Here is a 17,925-nt window from a genome sequence, read left to right as displayed (position 1 = left end):
CTACTGTAGCAGCCGCTTCCCAGTCCCAGAACACGCCTACGTCACTGCCCGCCGAGGACCTTTGGGAGCTTGTAAGAAGCCTTGTGCGCGAGGAACTGGCGAAACTTCGCTTTGAAGCTCCACACGTCAGCGTCGCTGCCGTTACGGACGTGGTCCGCGAAGGAAATCCGACGAGTTGTGCAGCCACCCCCAGCTCCACACCCGGAGTCCTCCGTTATGACGTACAGCGAGGCGCTACGAAGTCCTGGATCAGCGATGCGAGCCTTTTCCCCCATCGCTCCTGTGCAATACCTGCAGGAGCCAATCGCAACAGCACCCTCCGTTCCGCAGGAGTGCAGGCCCCACGTGAGCAATGCGCACGTTTGGCGTACGCCAAACAATCGGCCGCTCTGTTACCACTGCGGGGAGCCAGGCCACATCCTCCGCCACTGCCCCTACCGCAGGATGGGTTCAATTGGGTTTTCATCTGACGCACATCGACCACGCTACGGTGAAAGACCACGGGATATCGAACAGTACTTGGCTGGTAACGTGCAATCTTCGACCTCGCAGCGACGCCAGTCCCAATCGCCATCCCCAAGGCGGTTCTCTTCGCCCGGCCGCCCGTCATCCTCTGACCAGTTCAGAGGTACGTCCCCACGTCGGGAAAACTGAAGACGGCGTCCTCCGGGGGTAGGGCTGCCGCTACTGGACCGAGTCAAGAGCCTCCACCCGACGATTCGCCGCGGCGCTCCGACCGACGACGACCTGACCCGACGACCTTGACGACGCGCTGCGACCGACTGGCCTCCGCCGAAATTCCGGTATCCGCCGACAACCACGACATTACCGCACTCGTGGATACCGGCGCCGATTTTTCGGTAATGAGCAGACGGTTAGCCACGGTCTTGAGGAAGGTTCTGACTCCTTGGTCTGGGCCGCAGATCCGGACAGCTGGTGGCCACTTGGTAACTCCGATCGGTGTCTGCACTTCGCGAATCCAGATCCGCGGTGTTACTTTCCCTGGTTGCTTTGCTGTGTAACCCGAGTGCTCCAAAGACCTCATACTCGGTTTGGATTTCCTTCAGGAGTACGGTGCCGTTATCAACCTCCAGGATCTAATCGTGTCGTTTTCCACCCAAGGTCCTGTTGACGACGATACCGAGCCACGCAGGGCTAGGTTGTGCGTCTGTGACGACCACGTTTTGATCCCATCAAGATCGAGCATGTTTGTTACTGTAGAGTGCGATAACAGCACCAAAATTCGTGGCATCGCTGAAACCAACATGTAGCTGATCCTTGGTCGGCAAGTCTGTGTTGCTCGAGGAATTGTTGAACTGAACAAGGGCCGAACCGAACTCTTGGTGACCAATTTTGGTTGTGAACCTCACTGTTTGCCTGCCAGAACAGCTATTGCGTATTTCGAGGAACTCAGCGAATTAGCGGGACAGCACGCTTTGTCCGGAGCCCCGGAATCAGTGGAGGAACCGACCACTCCCATAAACACTGACGTGTACCCAAACCTCGCAACTGACCAGAAACGCTGCTTGGAAAGCGTTATCCAGTCTTTCCGCGATTGCTTTGCCTCGACCTCCAAGGTTAGGCAGACACAGCTCACAAAGCACCGAATTATAGTTGACGCCCACCAACGGCCGTTATGTCAGCCGCCCTACCGCATCTCTTCGAAGGAGCGCGATGGCATTCGCCGTCAAGTTAAAGAAATGCTCAAGGACGGCGTGATACAGCCATCGACGAGCCCGTGGGCGTCGCCTGTTGTTCTAGTGGAAAAGAAAGATGGAACCCTACGGTTTTGCGTTGATTCCAGACGTTTAAACAAAGTCACTAAAAAGGATGTTTATCCTCTCCCGCGTATTGATGACTCCCTGGACCGGCTGCGCCACGCCAAGTACTTCTTATCGCTAGATTTACGAAGCGTCTATTGGCAAATCGAGGTGGACGAACGCGACTGGGAAAAGACCGCCTTTATTACACCGAACGGTCTGCACGAATTCCGGGTGCTCCCTTTCGGCCTGTGCTCGGCTCCTGCAACCTTCCAGAGAATGATGGACACCGTTCTTGCCGATCTTAAATGGCAGTCCTGTCTCGTGTACTTGGATGACGTTGTCATCTTTTCTGACACGTTCGAAGAGCACCTGAGACGCCTGCGCGCTGTGTTCGAAGCAATTTGGTCGGCCGGTCTTTCCCTGAAGCCAGAAAAGTGTCACTTCGCTTTCGAAGAGTTGAAGTTTCTGGGCCACATCGTGAGCGCTAAAGGGGTTAGCCCAGACCCCGATAAGACTGCTGCCGTGGCTGCTTTTCCTGTGCCCACCGATAAGCGCAGTATGCGCCGCTTTCTGGGTCTCTGCGCCTATTATCGGCGTTTTGTGCAGAACTTCTCCCAGATCGCTGAGCCCCTCACGCGACACATGAAAGATTCCGAACCATTCTTCTGGGGCCTGGAGCAACAGCAAGCCTTTGAAGACCTCGGCACTCGTCTCCAAAGTACGCCCATCCTTGGACACTTCGACGAGTCAGCCGACACTGAACTACACACAGACGCCAGCAACATCGGCCTCGGTGCGGTCCTTGTGCAGAGGCAGGATGGTCTCGAACGCGTAATCGCATACGCGAGCCGCACCTTGTCACGATCTGAGGCGAACTATTCAACCACCGAACAAGAATGCCTGGCTATTGTGTGGGCAGTAACAAAATTTCGCTCGTACCTATATGGCCGCCCTTTCAGGGTCGTCAGCGACCACCACTCGCTGTGTTGGCTGGCGAACCTCAAAGATCCCTCGGGACGGCTTGCACACTGGAGCCTTCGACTTCAGGAATTCGATGTCACCATCGTCTCTAAGTCTGGTAGGAAGCACAGTGATGCTGACTGTTTATATCGTGCTCCTATCGAGAACAACCGAGCTGACCCCGACGACGATTCTGTTTTTCTTGGTGCCATCTCCACGTCCATCCTCATTCAACACCAAAGGGACGACAGCCAACTACGGCCCCTCATTGAGTATCTAGAAAGAAGCGCTCAGACTCCCCCGCGAATCTTTTCGCGCGGGCTGTCGTCGTTCTGTTTACGTGACGGCGTCCTGTATAAGAAAAACTACAGACCAACAGAAGCTGTCTATCTACTCGTCGTGCCTACGGCCCTTCGCGACGAAGTCCTGCAGGCGAGCCATGATGACCTATCTTCTGGTCACCTGGGTTTTTGTCGAACTTTGGCACGAATACGGCAAAACTCCTACTGGCCAAGGGTTGCTGCAGTTGTGAAACGTTACGTAAGAACTTGCCGCGAGTGTCAGCGTCGCAAGACGCCGCCGACTAAGCCAGCCGGCCTACTCCAGCCTAATGATCCGCCTCAGGTTCCCTTCCACCAAGTTGGCTTGGACATACTCGGCCCATTTCCGGAGTCCTCTCTGGGTAACCGCTACATGGTGGTCGCCACCGACTACCTCAGCCGATACTGTGAGATTAAAGCTTTTCCCCGTGGTACTGCTGACGAAATTGCGAACTTTTTCATTCAAAACATTGTGCTTCGTCACGTTGCACCCACCATCGTTTTAACTGACAGGGGAACAGCGTTCACCTCGGCCCTTACGCAGGAGGCTATGCGCCTAAGGGGCACCAGTCACCGCAAAACAACCGCTTACCACCCTCAAACGAACGGCCTCACCGAACGGCTGAACAAGACGATCGCCGACATGATTTCTATGTATGTCGACGCGGACCGCCGGAACTTGGACCCCTTACTCCCTTACGTCACCTTTGCCTATAATACTGCGGTCCAGGAAACGACACGCTTCACTCCATTTCGTTTAGTGCATGGTCGCGAAGCCACAACCATGCTGGATGCAGTGCTGCTTCCAGCTAGCGCTACCCCCTCAGTTATGGGTGCTGCCCAATTTGTTCGTTACGCTGAGGCCGCCCGCTAACTCGCTCGACAGCGCATCCGGCACCAGCAAGTTCACGACGCTCAGCGATACAACCTCTGCCACCGAAATGTGCGTTACCTGCCCGGCGAACAAGTCTGGGTGTGGAGCCCAATCCGCATGAGGGGACGCTCTGAGAAGCTTCTACGCAGATACTTTGGCCCCTACGAGGTGCTCCGCCAGCTCAGTCAAGTTACCTACGAAGTCCTCTCCCAAGGAACAGTTCGCTCTTCTAGACGGCCAACCTCCGAAGTTGTCCACGTCGCTTGGATGATGCCGTACCACGCCCGCTAGCCCCTCGCGCGTGTCTACACCACACGCCAGACACGTGTGACTACCCTTGTGGTCCTGCCTGCAATTGCTACCACACCGAGTCGGTGTCTTCAAGAGAGGGGGAGCAATGCTACGCTACTAACTACTCTAGTGGCGCCATACAGCGGCTAAACTGCATTTCCTTGCAGTTGGCAAGCCTTGAGCCATCTCTGGGCTAGATGCTTCGTCTTCTTCATCTCTCGTGCTGCCTGCTGCCTTGCGCGTTCCAACGTCTTGCGCGTCTAATTAAAGCAAGTAAACCAGCCCTGCTTACGTCAACCGTTTCGCAGTGACAATTTGTACAGGGAATAACGACGAGACACTGGAGCACCAGGAGGAGCAGTGCATAACAGTTAGCCAATATGGTCATCGTCTTACTATTGTGCACCGCTACGAACGGTTCCTGAACCACTGCGTAGGGTTTTTCAAGCCAGATATCTCTTTCAGCGAGACCGAGGCCTCTTTCGGGAGCGAGTTCTCGCTCCGTGCAAGCGAAAAAATACTTTCTCCCTGCCGTACTCGGTCTCTGTTCTGATACGTTTCAACGACTGATAGCAGCAACAGCGCTAAACTTAGCGCACACAAGAACGATCACTAAAACTCGGCATGGTGTAGGACGCGACAGGGCTCCCATGCATGGAAGAAATCTCCCGGAAAGGAATTTAATTACATTCGTCTATAAATCTTGAACACTACTCGTGCGCGTTCAGGGAAAGCGGAGAGACCCATATCAACTTTCCTGCAAGGCAGGTTGCGGACAATTTAAAGTGTTTTGAAGTTTACCGTGCGAAACGCCTTAACAAATAGGAACGCCTTCTGGATAGAAAGCGCGCGTGTTGTCATGGTAACGATACAGGCCGGAGATGGTGTATCCTGTGGTAACAAAGATCGCTCTTATGAAGTGCAGCAAAACATAAACGGCCAATAATTACACCAAGACATTGGACTCCATTAATCCGCCTTTCTTCGAGATGCGAAAAATTTGAATCCTCTCACGTCATTGCGACGTCACAGCCTATCTGCAGTCGTCTTTCAAAGAGGCTCGAAGCGTCTACGGATTACTAATTGTCATACACTTGTTTTATTATTTACGGGAGCTCAACAGGCATGTAGAGTAATCAATTACTCTAAATTATGAGAAGTACCTCCAGTAGTGTAAACCTAGATCCATGTTCTCTGTAGTGCAGTGTGAAATTTTAAGAAGGGCAGAGAAATTTACCTTCCAAGAGCGTGCTAATTATTACCTGATTTATTCTTCGCACTTGTGCTCGCAGCATCATATTTTTAACCCTTAGTTACTACACAAACAAAAAGCTCTTATTCTAGCTCTTGCAGCAAATATCTTTTTTTCCTCAAGAAGTCCAACACGGATATTTGAAATTCTCGTCGAATGTCCCATGCTCACGAAAATTTTCCGTTCTATTTGCAACAACAAGGTTTTTTCATCTGCTTCAAAGAAGGACAGCTCTCTGTGTTACAGTGTGCTCAGTTCGCTCCTTACTTTGCTTATAACAGAATCCTGCAGGCCATTTGGGGTGGCCTCTCGAGACCTTGGCTCGCAAGAGATGCCTTGTTTCGCAAGCGTGACACGAATTCCGACTCTGTCAACGCGATGGCTGTTTTGTTTTTGTCTCAGCGCTTCTCGCCAGCCTCCGTGCAGAGAAAAACACTCACACAATACACGCCTTGCTTGTTCGGGTTCAAGAAAACTACAGTTCCAACAGTACATGCTGACCGCGGCATCGAGACACTAAGGTTCATCGCGACGCGCGCATTAAGGCTCCGGAAGGAAACTCCCGCTGGCTTTACGAACTATCATTTAGGAAAGAGCTGGAAGCTCATCCCTTCTTCTTGGTCAGTGGACTGAAAACAAAAAAAGCAGAGTACGCTCAAAGCATGTGCACTGGTACACAACGGTTCATCTTCGAGACAGCATTCGACCTTTACAAGAGGAAGGAAGAAAATAAACGGAGGAAGACAAGGTCCAGGCATTAAGTCTTTTTGGGTGGTGCGCCAGCGGCTCCTGATCCGGTGTAAAGAGGCCAATTTCACGCTTTATGGGAGTGAAGGAAAGAACCACGTGTGCGCGTTAACGTAAAACGACAGTGAATAAAGTAGCGGCAGATGGAAAAAATATTTCAGGCAAAAATAAAAAGGCGTGGGGGGCGCATTCTGAAAGCGACCTTTCACTGTTAGGAACAGTGAAAAAAATGGACGAAGGATATTGCAGGATGTGTATAACCTCTTCATCTCTTGTACATTTTTCCTCATCAGAGTACATTGTCTTGGGCTTCACTGACGGAAACTGTGGTCAGAAGCATGTCCAAATACTCGCTTGCACAAGTTTCAGCTGTCCCAAGTCAAGCAAAGGGAATGCGCACGCACACTAGAGGCGGCAAGAGCACAATTTTACTGAGCGCGACGCCAAAATCACAAACAGATAAAAGAACCCTAAAAAAGAATGAGAACAAACGCGGACACTCCTATGTCAATAATATTAGTTCATGCCTAATAATTGCTTTAAAGACGATCAGCTTGTTTCGGCATTGCAAATTCACTTTGCGCAGCACATTGTTATTCACAGATGTCTAAACCTCAACTTACTCACGTAAGTTCCTGGAAAAATTTCACGAATAAAACGTTTTCCAATATTTTCTTTTATAACCAGACACGCAGACATCAATGTCTTTTTTAGGCCTATGAAGAGATATCAGCAATAACTGAATAGCCGAATGACGATGGCATCCCTATTTTTGAAACGCATATGACTTTTTGCGGCATTTTACAGCTGTCCAGAACCGAATGAAACCGCCTTCGAACCTCTGCTACCTCTACTTAAGAGGCCTTATAGAAAGCCTTTACCCAGAGTAACCTCTTCCAGAATCGCAAAAAGCAGCGCGGTTTGCTTATAGCTATGTAGTGAGATTAATGTATCATCTGTGGAATTCCTAACCACATGAAGTAGGAGGACCTCAGTTCCTCTTACTTTCCAGACATTTGGAGCGCTGTGGTTGCAGGACAAGCCACGGCGCATGGTGAAGAAGCGAGCGCCCAAGGTTTTAACTTTCTTACAAAGTGTGCATCCTGGTTTACGAATTTGCTACATAATTGTTACTTGCCTGTGCTCCGCACTTTCAGCAAAAGATTATTTTTTTGGTTTACTTCCTTTATCACCATTACTCCTTAAAACGACCTCTCACGCATGAGCAGGAAACAAGAAAAACGAAACTGCACACAAACGCTCCATCTACTCGAAAAAAGATGTCGGCAAGTACTACATATCGAAGCCGTTGAAAATGAAAAAAAAAATTAAGCGCCCTTGGACAATAGAAAGAAAGCTAATGATGTCAGAATATACAACAAATTATGCATCGTGTGAAATGCAGATATACTTGTATTTGCCGCCAACGGCTCGTCTGCTTTATCTTTCAAATGTTAAAAAAAAACCACGCATGTAGGCGAGAGCTCCTACAACAGGAGTCCATTCACAAGCGTTTCGGCTCAATCGAACCCGGCCGCGGTAGCCGCGTTTCGACGGAGGCGAAACGCAAAGGCGCCCGTGTGCTGTGCGATGTCAGCGCACGTTAAAGATCCCCAGGTGGTCGAAATGTTTCCGGAGCCCTCGACTGCGGCACCTCTTTTTTCATTCCTACTCTCACCGCCGTATTCACAAACAACCCTCCACTCGACGCTGCGCCTCCACTCCTGGGAGTGGAGGAGAGCGCTCATCCTCGGCCCGAGGAGCAGTCGCGCTTCTTGAACACACCTCGGACATTCCTCCATCGAGGAGCTGGCCGAGTTGCCCTCCTCCACTCCAGTGCTTTCGAGGACGAGAAAGAAACTGCTGGTGTTGAGAGCATTGTAAATTCCTGCAAACAGAACACCACCTAATTGATAATATAGAAATCCTTTTGTCTATTTTAGCGGTAAACTGCAAGGTAAAAACAAATAAACTGCATATTTTTTGTTGTTCTATAAAAAACGTGTACTTTTAGAAGAAATAACCAGTTTTCTTTACCTGTCTGGCAACCGCAGCAGTCGCAGCTGCCCAGCGCTACAGTGTACTAGAATAGGGGCAGTGTGTTCAGGCGGCGGAGCGCGCCACGCACCGTCGTGAAGCCGGCAGCGTAGACAGGTCCCGGATGTATGTGGTGGCGCTGCAGTCGCACCGGCTGTACGGACGCGTTCTCCCTGTGTTGCGGCGGGTTGCAGCGTGCTTCTTGAGCTCCACCTTGCTTGTGAAGAAACGGGGTGTTTCGGCCGCACGGGCAGTGCTAGCAGTGTGATGTTTTGCTGCGGTGTTCGCGAGTGAGAGCCAATGCCTAATCGCCGACGGCAACGTCATTGCTTTGCGCCGGGGTGCGACACCGGCTACAAGTGGGCCCAAGGCGAGCAGCCTTCCCTCTTCGCCGTGCCGAAAGATGAAGGAAAAAGAAAGGTTTGGGAACGAAACCTGCATCGAAAAGATAAGGTCCTTGATGAAAGTTGCTCGGTCTGCGAGCGTCATTTCGATCCTTCTTGTATCCTACGGGATTACGTCCACATTATAGAGGGGAAAGAGGTACGCATTCCGCGAGGAAAGCCAGAGTTGCTGCCGGATGCCGTACCTACGCTCCTACCAAACACGCCGGGCTATTTATCGAAGAAGACGCCGACGCCTCGGGCGCCAAGAAAGCGGAAGAGCCCTACGGTGTGTTCTGCTGATCCCAAGAGGCCTTGTACTGAACAAAACAGTCACAATGACGCTGTAAAGCAACTCGCTTCACTTGACACGCCATATTTGCAAGGCGACGCACTTGAACCGCAGCTGTTTGAGGCAACCTCTGTGTTAGGCCTTCGCTCTCTCGATGTGCCTTCGGTGTACTGGAGTTCACACAACGTGCCGGGCCATAATGGATTTGTATACTGCAAGCTCATAATGTGCAAGTCCGAAGAAGTTGTCTGTGAAAGGGCGGTTATATTTACAGAGCACGACGGGCCTGAAGTCAAGTACACGGCGCATCTCTACGGCAGCATCGTCGAAAAGGGAACCATTCTGAGTCGTGAACAAGCAGCGGACGTTCTTTTTAGAACTGATTCGCATCGTGTCTGCCTTGGTGCCTTGCCAACGAGCCAGATGCCCAAGTCCAACTTAACAGAAGGCCTAGAGCAGCAGGTCACCATCCGTAATGGGGCATACTACAGCAAAAAAATGCGCAGGAAAGGAACAATCTGAAGGTATTTCTGTGCGTAAAGAATATAAATGCACGCAAGCACATGATAATTTACAAAGTCATTTACTATGGTGTGTGCCATACTTTTTATAAAGTCAGACTAATTTCAATTCCCGGAATAAAGTTTTGTTTCACTTGCTCTTTGCAGGACAAGCATGCATCTCCTGCCGGTACACCAGAAAGGCACTTCAGTCACGAAAATCAAGGCTGAAGGGATTGATAAGAAAGCGCACCCGGACCACTGCTGCTAGACTCCGAGCAGCAGCACAAAAAAATAGGAGACTGTTTTCTCGCTCTGCGCGGTTAAAAGACCGGTTGAAGCAAATGCAGGAGGAGAACTCCCTAAAGCCTGAAGAAGTTTTACAGGAACAGATTGCATCCCTGCCTTTGAAACAGCAAGATTGTGTCCGACAGTGCTTTTCAGCTGCCAAGAAGAAAATTGCGAAGGGTAATGTGTACTCAAAAGATTGGATCTTAGAATGTATCCTTATGAAGATGAAGAGTGCCAAACTCTACGAGCATTTGCGTAAGCACAATATTCTCTCACTTCCGAGCAAGAGCACACTGAAGCGTTACTTGAAGCTGTACAAGAGTGGCTTTGGCTTCAGCACTAAAATACTGAGACAACTGAAGCAGAAAACAAGACACATGAGCACATTTAGCAGGCGTGGAGGGCTCTTGGTTGATGAACTCAAACTGTCGGAGCACCTGAACGTGACGTCGTCCGGGCATATTGAGGGATTTGTCGACATGGGCTCTTTTACCGAAGGAGGAGAGAGCGTTCCCTGCGACCACGGGATGGTGGTAATGTTCATCCCCTTTACTGGGAAGTGGACGCAAATAATTGGTTGCTTTGCCACTCGAGGAAATGCGAAAGCGGAACTCCTTGCTAAAATAATAATAGAAGCAACATTACTTGCTGAAGCCAGTGGACTTCTTGTTGATTTTATTACATCTGATGGAGCCTCATGGAACCGTCGCATGTGGAAGATCTTAGGAATTGGTGTGGAGTCAGGAAAGGTGACTTGCAAGTCTGAGCACCCTGTAGATCCTGCTCGTCACCTTCATTTTCTGTCTGACTTTCCCCACTTAATCAAGTGTGTCAGGAATACATTGCTCAGCCACCCACTGAACACTCCGAATGGGATGGTAAGTATTTTGTCTTCATAAGAAGTGTCACTTAAATTCGGTTTGTTCCTGACTATTGCCTTATTAATTGCTATTCGATTTCATGTCGATGGCTTATAATAACCTGCAGATTAATGTTGTTGAGTTGCACTGAGCGAGTGAGTATACATTAAACTCTTACTACTTACAACTATAATTTCAGGTTTCCATCCAACCTTTGAGGCAAGCGTTCAGAATTGACAGCGGGAACATCACTCTCAAGGCGATGCCCGGCCTCAGGCTGGTACATCTGCAGCCGAATGGCTTTGAGAAAATGCGAGTGACCCTTGCATTTCAGCTGTTTGGGGACCGTGTTTTGAATGGTCTGAATTTCTACAAAGACACATTGGAATCGTCGTGGGGGAAGATTGATGCAACGTTATCATTTTTCACGTAAGCAGAAATAACTATTAACGTTTCAGGACAAGTGAGCAGCGAGTACAAGTGAATTTTTTAAAGATGCACTTTACCATTGTGACATTCTGTCTTTGCTTCTTCTTTAATGTGGTCTGTTCATGTTCTCGTCCTTACTTTTCTTCACCGCAATGTTTCTGTCTAAAATAGGAAAACCTTTCAACTTCATGCATAATTATATTCTGTGCTCGTTGCAAAACATTCTTATGCTTGTCGAACCACAGCCCATTACTGAGGATCCCATGTGTTTGTGAATGTCGTTGATTGATTGATGGGGTTATGCACCACGAAGTGGCACAGTGGGCTTTGAGGAGCGCCGTAATCGAAAATTGTGGAATAATTTAGTCCACCTGAGATTCCTAACTGCACACAACAATATAAGCACATAGATGTTTGCAATGTGCCCCCATAAGAATATAACCGCCGCTGGATACCACTTCATGTTGAGCAACAGAAAACCGTAGCCAATGAACCACTGTGGTGGGTGAGCGCTGTTCAGAATTACCGCCTTCAGGAACGTGCATATCAACTGTGTTCCTAGTTTCCCTTACAAGCGTTGCAGATAAATGATAACTTTAGCCTATTTATGAACTTCGCACTGTTTCAGGGCTATCAACAAGCTGATCAAGATCATGACTTCTCGGTTCCCAGCCAAAGCCCTTCGTCCAGGATCCGAAAATGTGAAGACTCTGAAGGAATTCCTCGAGTTTTTGTCTCGCTGGGAATCACATGCAAAAGGAGTTGGCGGCTTCTTGAGCCAGTCGACGGCAGATGGGCTCCGTGTGACACTGTGCAGCACTTTTGCCTTGTTAGAGTATTTGGGGGGAGAGGGTTTTAAATACCTATTAACATCTCGACTAAGTCAAGATAAGTTGGAGAACTTCTTTGGTATTGTGAGGCAGTCGTGTGGATCCAACGACCACCCAACGCCATCTCAATTCTTGATTGTCGTCAACTGCCTGTCTTTCTATAACTTGGCAAAAGCAATGCAAACAGGCAACACTGAGGCCAATGAAGATTTGGTCTCGCTACTTCACTCACCTGATAAATCTGATATGGAAGGGAACGTTGCATCTCTTGATGAGTTAGTTGAAGCTGGAAATCTGACGGTGGTAGAACAAAGGCTAAACAGTACTCCAGCTGAGCACCGGGCTTACGTGGAGGAAAAGAGCGATGACCGCCTCGTTCATTACATGGCAGGGTATGTTGCGCGGAAATTTCTTACTCGCAACAAATGTGAGCACTGCCGCTCTCTTCTTTTGCAGAACTCAAATGTCAGCAGCAGAGTCTCAAAATTCACAGAAATTTGTGATAGGGGAGGCTTGCTGTATCCCTCCAAGTTGCTTTTTGAAGCAGTAAAGAAACTTGAGGGGATATTTACAATCTTCTTCAGCCAAGAGGAGCTCTGCAGCGACAGCATAGTCGATGTCATGATTCTAGTGAAAGCCAAGTTTGGCTATGCCATAGGGTGCAAATTGCATGCTGATGATTTCACATCAGCAGTTGTGCGCTTTTATGTCTTAACAAGGCTGCACTATTACGTTAAAGGTCTTAATCAGTCAAGAGAAGCACGACGAAAAAGGAAATTGCACTTGAAAGTTAGCCGTTGTTCTTAGCAGGCTTGTGCAACACATATGCTGACGCTCCTTTGCGTTTTTTTTATCTAAATACACGGCTTTTTTTTGTGCATTCCAAAGCCAATTTTGTAAATATAATTCAAAAATGAATTAAGGAATTCATTTAAGCACATTAATTCCGCTGTAGGTCTCCGTTGTTTGGATTGGAATGTACTCGCTCTTTTTCTGTGTTTAATCCCTTTTACTTGGCCTCTTTCCTACCTGTTTTATTCCTTTCATTCAAATGTGTGATGTTGGTGTGTCTCAGACCCGTACATGAGCCTGACGTTGGGGAGCTCTTCATGACGTAAATAAAAGTCACAAATAAACTGTGCAAATCCAGTCATTGCGGGTAATTCGCGAAACCGGAGGATAGAACGAGGGACAAATGTTTACCATGTTTACCGCGAAAGAAGGTAAATACCAAGCAGGGAAGGCCTTTGGCTTTGGGCCGTGTACAGTTTTGTGTTTTCTACAACAGCGGCTGCATTTTTATGAGTGCGAACTGCGCAAGAAAATGCACCTGGAATCCGAGTTGCTTCAACTCAATCGAAGCCCTTTACTACGGTGCTACTTGAAGCGCGAGTGTTGCTTGCGGATATTAAACCCATTAATCAATGTTTTTTTTACGTTCGAATAACTTCTGGTTACGTTGTAGCGTGGCTCAACAGATTTAACGGCTTTACCCCACTATTTCGGTGTCTCCAAACCCTTTGCTGTCAGGTTTGTTAATAAATCCGTCTAATGAGCGTTGTGATGCGCTAAAATACACATATAATTAATCTCTTATGTGAACGTCAGTTCCAAGCATGCATCTCCACATCCTCCGAGCATTTGCACGTCTGTTCGAGGCGGAGGATGATTACAACACTTCTGAAAACGCGCAGCGCCAGCGCTGCGCCGTTGGTTCCGTACAGCCCATGCTCCTGTAGCGCCATCTCGTGCTTTCTGCATGAAGCGCCTCAGCGGCAAGCGCTCCTGAACACACTGCCCCTATTCTAGTACACTGTACCGGCGCGGCATTTTTGTTACGGTCCCTCTTCCCTTTTTCCCCTTGCTCGCCGCGTGTTTCTCGCCTGTTGTGCTCCCGACTCGCTTCGTGCAGCTTTGTTGCAGTGTTTGTGCTTGCGCGTGCTCGACTGTTCGTGTGTGTTTAGGTGTTTTTGTATCTGCCCTTCCTTTTTTTTGCGTGCACAATGTTCGACCATGATGAGGTATCGGACTTCGATACGACACCGTCGGCATCTGCTTCGGACGCTTCCCAGCGCGCCAAGAAACAGCCCGCAGTTCCGTGGTTCATTTTCACCGCAGATGAACGCCTCGTGTTAAGAAACATAATGGCGAAGTATCGGGACGTTGTCGAAAACAAGCGAACAGACAACACCTCGAAAAAGGCAAAGGACGAAGCCTGGGCTCAACTTTGCGAAGAGTATAATAGCTTGGCCGGCACACGCACTGTGTGTGTAGCACAGGTACGGAAACTGTGGGACAATATCAAGTGCCGCTGGAAGAAGAAGTCCGAAGAAAATAGGGAAATCTTTCGGACAGGTGAGCGAAACAGTTTTACATTCAAAAACTGTCCCATACATTTTCCTGCATGTTCGCACGTTTCATCTCCAGGCATCATCTTAATCCTAACAATTTGACGTTATTTCTTACTAATGCGAAAAAATTATATGGTTACGTCACCTCAGCAAAACGTGTCCGCAAATTCTGTCCGCGCGATTATGTCGTTCTGTGGAGATAAATATGCAAAAGTTTGAGTTAGGCAGTGTGCGAGTAGATCTTGAAATGGGAAAAGTTTTTTGATTAATTGTAATTAGTTAATTAAGTTGAAATAATGAAAATAAATGCTGTCTTTGAAGCAGGTTTTGTGTGATTCGATGAAAAACGATGTAAATGCACGAGAAGGCTTACTTAGTATAAAAAACTGAAGTAAAAAAATGAAAACAAGTAATAAAAAACAAAAAGAAAAATTAACTGAAATAAAAACAATTTCTAGTAACGAAAACAAAATAAAAAGTTAAAATAACGGAGGGAGAAAGAGAGGAAAGGGAAAGGCTTTCGAATTTCCGCTCATAAGCAGATGTATGTGCAATCTTCTAATTTTTCTTAATGTGAAAAATCTTCGAACTACTTTTGAGCAATACATTGCTGGTTTGTGCTGTTCTGGTTAGCTTTTTTTTTTTTTGAAGCATTGCATGCTGCGTACAAAATACACCTCACTTCAGTGTGTTTCACTGCATGGATGGTGCTGTGGGAGATGCACAATTAGGAATTTTGGTGCAGGTGGTGGTACTCTCGAATGCCGGCCAATGAGTCCGGCTACGGAACTGGTTGGCGCAGTTGCTGACCATATGGCAACAAGACTGCCAAACCCATTTGACAGTGACGGAGCCCACGTCGGCGAGGCAGTGCTGTCCCTGCCACCTGCTGCACTATTAGAGGCCATGGTGAACGGCAACGAAACAAGCCAAGGTGACTTTTCCAGTAAATAAGGCTGCCCTCTTTAAATACTAGTTACAACTGTCACGGTTAGTTTTCCTCGTGCATCAAGTCCAAAACCTGCGCCTGGGCTGAGACAGACTTTGTCGGGGAGGGCTATGGATTAATTTCAACTGCAAGGGATTCTTTAGCGCCCGCATTACATGCCGCATGCCGCATTACACGGGCATTTACACATCTCGCACCTATCGATATGTGGCCGCAGCATCCCTGATTCAATCCGCAACTGGTGCTCAGCGATCGAGCGGCACTGCAGCAGACGTTAGTTATTTTCTGCTCGTTGTATGTGCATGTGCTCAAGCAAGCGGGGCCACATATATATTAGTACTTCTTGACGGGCTCCTACTGGGTCCATTTTTCATGACGTCACATATATGTTGATAAGTTTATTTTTAGATGTCTACAATAGTCGTGACCATGTAAAGGATGTTTTTGGTTCTCTGTTATGGTCTGAATAGCCTCTATTCATGGTCTTATTTGTTCTTTGCGTGTCATATCACAGTAGTCTGTATGTAAGCATAAGAGTCCACCAATTTTGTCACAGCATTGCAGAGTTCTCATGAAGGCATTGTATGTATGCACATGTTTTTGCAGATGATGTTCCTGCACAGTCACCATTGCTGAACAGCCGACCCATAAACGAGGATGAACTTCCTGTTCAGGAAGAGTGCCTCAACGCAAGCAGACGAACAGTGGTCGTGCCAAATCAGTGCTCATCTGAAGGCATCCCACCAACACAAACTGCTCGCACGAGGGCAGGTGGCCCCCGTGTTGCTGCGGTAGAGCGGACGCTGGCTCCTGAAGTAGCCGCCAGAATTACGGCTATTGAAGCTGAGGAGCAGCGCAAGGAAGAGTTGCACCAACTCGATGTGCAACTCCGCAGGAGCCAGCTGGCCGAGCAGCGGCTAAAAGTAAAAATGCAGCGCAAGCTGCTTTCTCTCGACATTCAAATTCGGAAAAAGCAGTTAGAAGCAATGCAGCGCTAAATGGAAAAATAAAATTTAGTTGTACATATTTGTCTGGGAACACTTCTGTGTATAATTACAAACACTGTCGTCATTTTGATGCAGTCGTACAGTATATGCTCATTCCTTCAGGTTCTTAAAAACAATGTTCTTTATTTAACACACTGCACATGTATAAACAGCACAAAGAAATATAATATGGAAAAGATCAATGAGTAAAAAAGGGAGGTAGCCTAAAAGCGGCCAAAAGGAAATCCGTCGTTGGCCGAAATTGGAGAGTGCCATAGTCGTTCACAAGGAAATTGACAATATACTAGTTGTGAAGGGTGTCACGCAGGGAGACACGTCTCCAGTACTATTTGCCACGTCCTTCCAGGATATTTACAGAGAACTAGAGAGGAAGCAACTGTAGATGAAATTTAATGGCGAATGCCTCAATAATCATAGATTTTCTAAAAATATTTCACTGCTAAGTAGCTAAGGACAAACTTCCAAGCATGATCGAAGACAAGCAAAGGAAGCAGAACGGTGGTTGTAAAAATAATATTGACATCTCCAGTAATGTTAACACTCGGAACGGAACAGCCCACGAGAGGCAGCAAAGCATTGAAAGTTGTAAGGTAAATGCATCTATTTAGAACATAGTGACCACAGATCCGCACCACAAGTGTAAACTAACTAGGATAATAAGAATGATGGTGCAGCGCATTTGGCAGGCACTCTCCAGCCATGAATGGCAGTTTACTAGAATTCTTCAACAGCCATATCTTGTGGGGCAAAGCCTATAACCTATGGGGCCGATACAGTGCAGAACTACAAAAAGGAAAATGATAAATGTAGCGGTTAAAGTGCAGAATGAATGAGGGAATAAATGAGAGTTGGTGACATCCTAGATGGAATCAAGAAGAAATGGTCATGGGCAGGGCATGTAATGTGAATTCAAGATGAATGTTGGGCCATTGGTAACAGAATGGATCCCAAAAGAAGGCACGCATAGGAGAAGGCGGCAGAAAGTAGGTGGGCTAATGAGATAAGGAATTCTGCCACAACAAGGCGGCCGCAGCTGACACAGGACAGGGTTAATTGGAAAGATACGGGAGAGGCCTTCGTCCTCCCGTGGACGAAGTTCAGCTGATGATGACATTAAATTGCTATAAGAAATAGAAAAAAGAAATAGGCAAAAACAATGCAAATACCATAAAAGTAACGGTTCTTTAACACTAGAAAAGTATTGTGTACATTTGCCGAGAAGGTAATTAGGACACCTAACGGAATGATCTGGCTATAAGCCCCACCCGAACATGAGAGCCATTCACTGTGTTGGCGGAAGGCTGCGGTGGCACATGGAGCTGCAGGGGTTGCACGCTGGGCCGTGGCTGCTGGATAACGGGGAGGGCCACAGCAGGTGGCTCCGGGTCCTTCCGTAGAACGGCGAGGTTGTGAAGGGCGCCGCAGGCAGTTATTATAACTGCTGAGCGCTCAGGGCGGTTTTGGAGGCTCATATCTAAGCATGGAAAGCGGCGCTTCCAAACTCCAAAAGCCCTCTCCACACTGTTTCGGGTTTTGATGTGGGCCGCCTGATACCTGCGTGAAAGACGAGCAGTTTGAAGTAAAAACTTGTATAGCTGTGCTAAACTGAAGAAACTGAAGAGCACAGCAGTCTGCGCATTACATTCTCAGTGGCCCCATTGCAGCTACTAATGAAGCTTTAATTACATTTGCACGCCTCGGGAAGTATTAAGTCATCTTCAGGAGCTTTGTCCGTCAACCAATGGCAAATGTATTAAGTCTGAATGTTGAATTTGTGTTGAATTTGATT

This window comes from Amblyomma americanum, chromosome 2 (genome assembly GCF_052857255.1).
Source record: "Amblyomma americanum isolate KBUSLIRL-KWMA chromosome 2, ASM5285725v1, whole genome shotgun sequence".
NCBI lineage: Eukaryota > Metazoa > Arthropoda > Arachnida > Ixodida > Ixodidae > Amblyomma > Amblyomma americanum.
Note: the sequence above shows the minus strand (reverse complement) of the source record.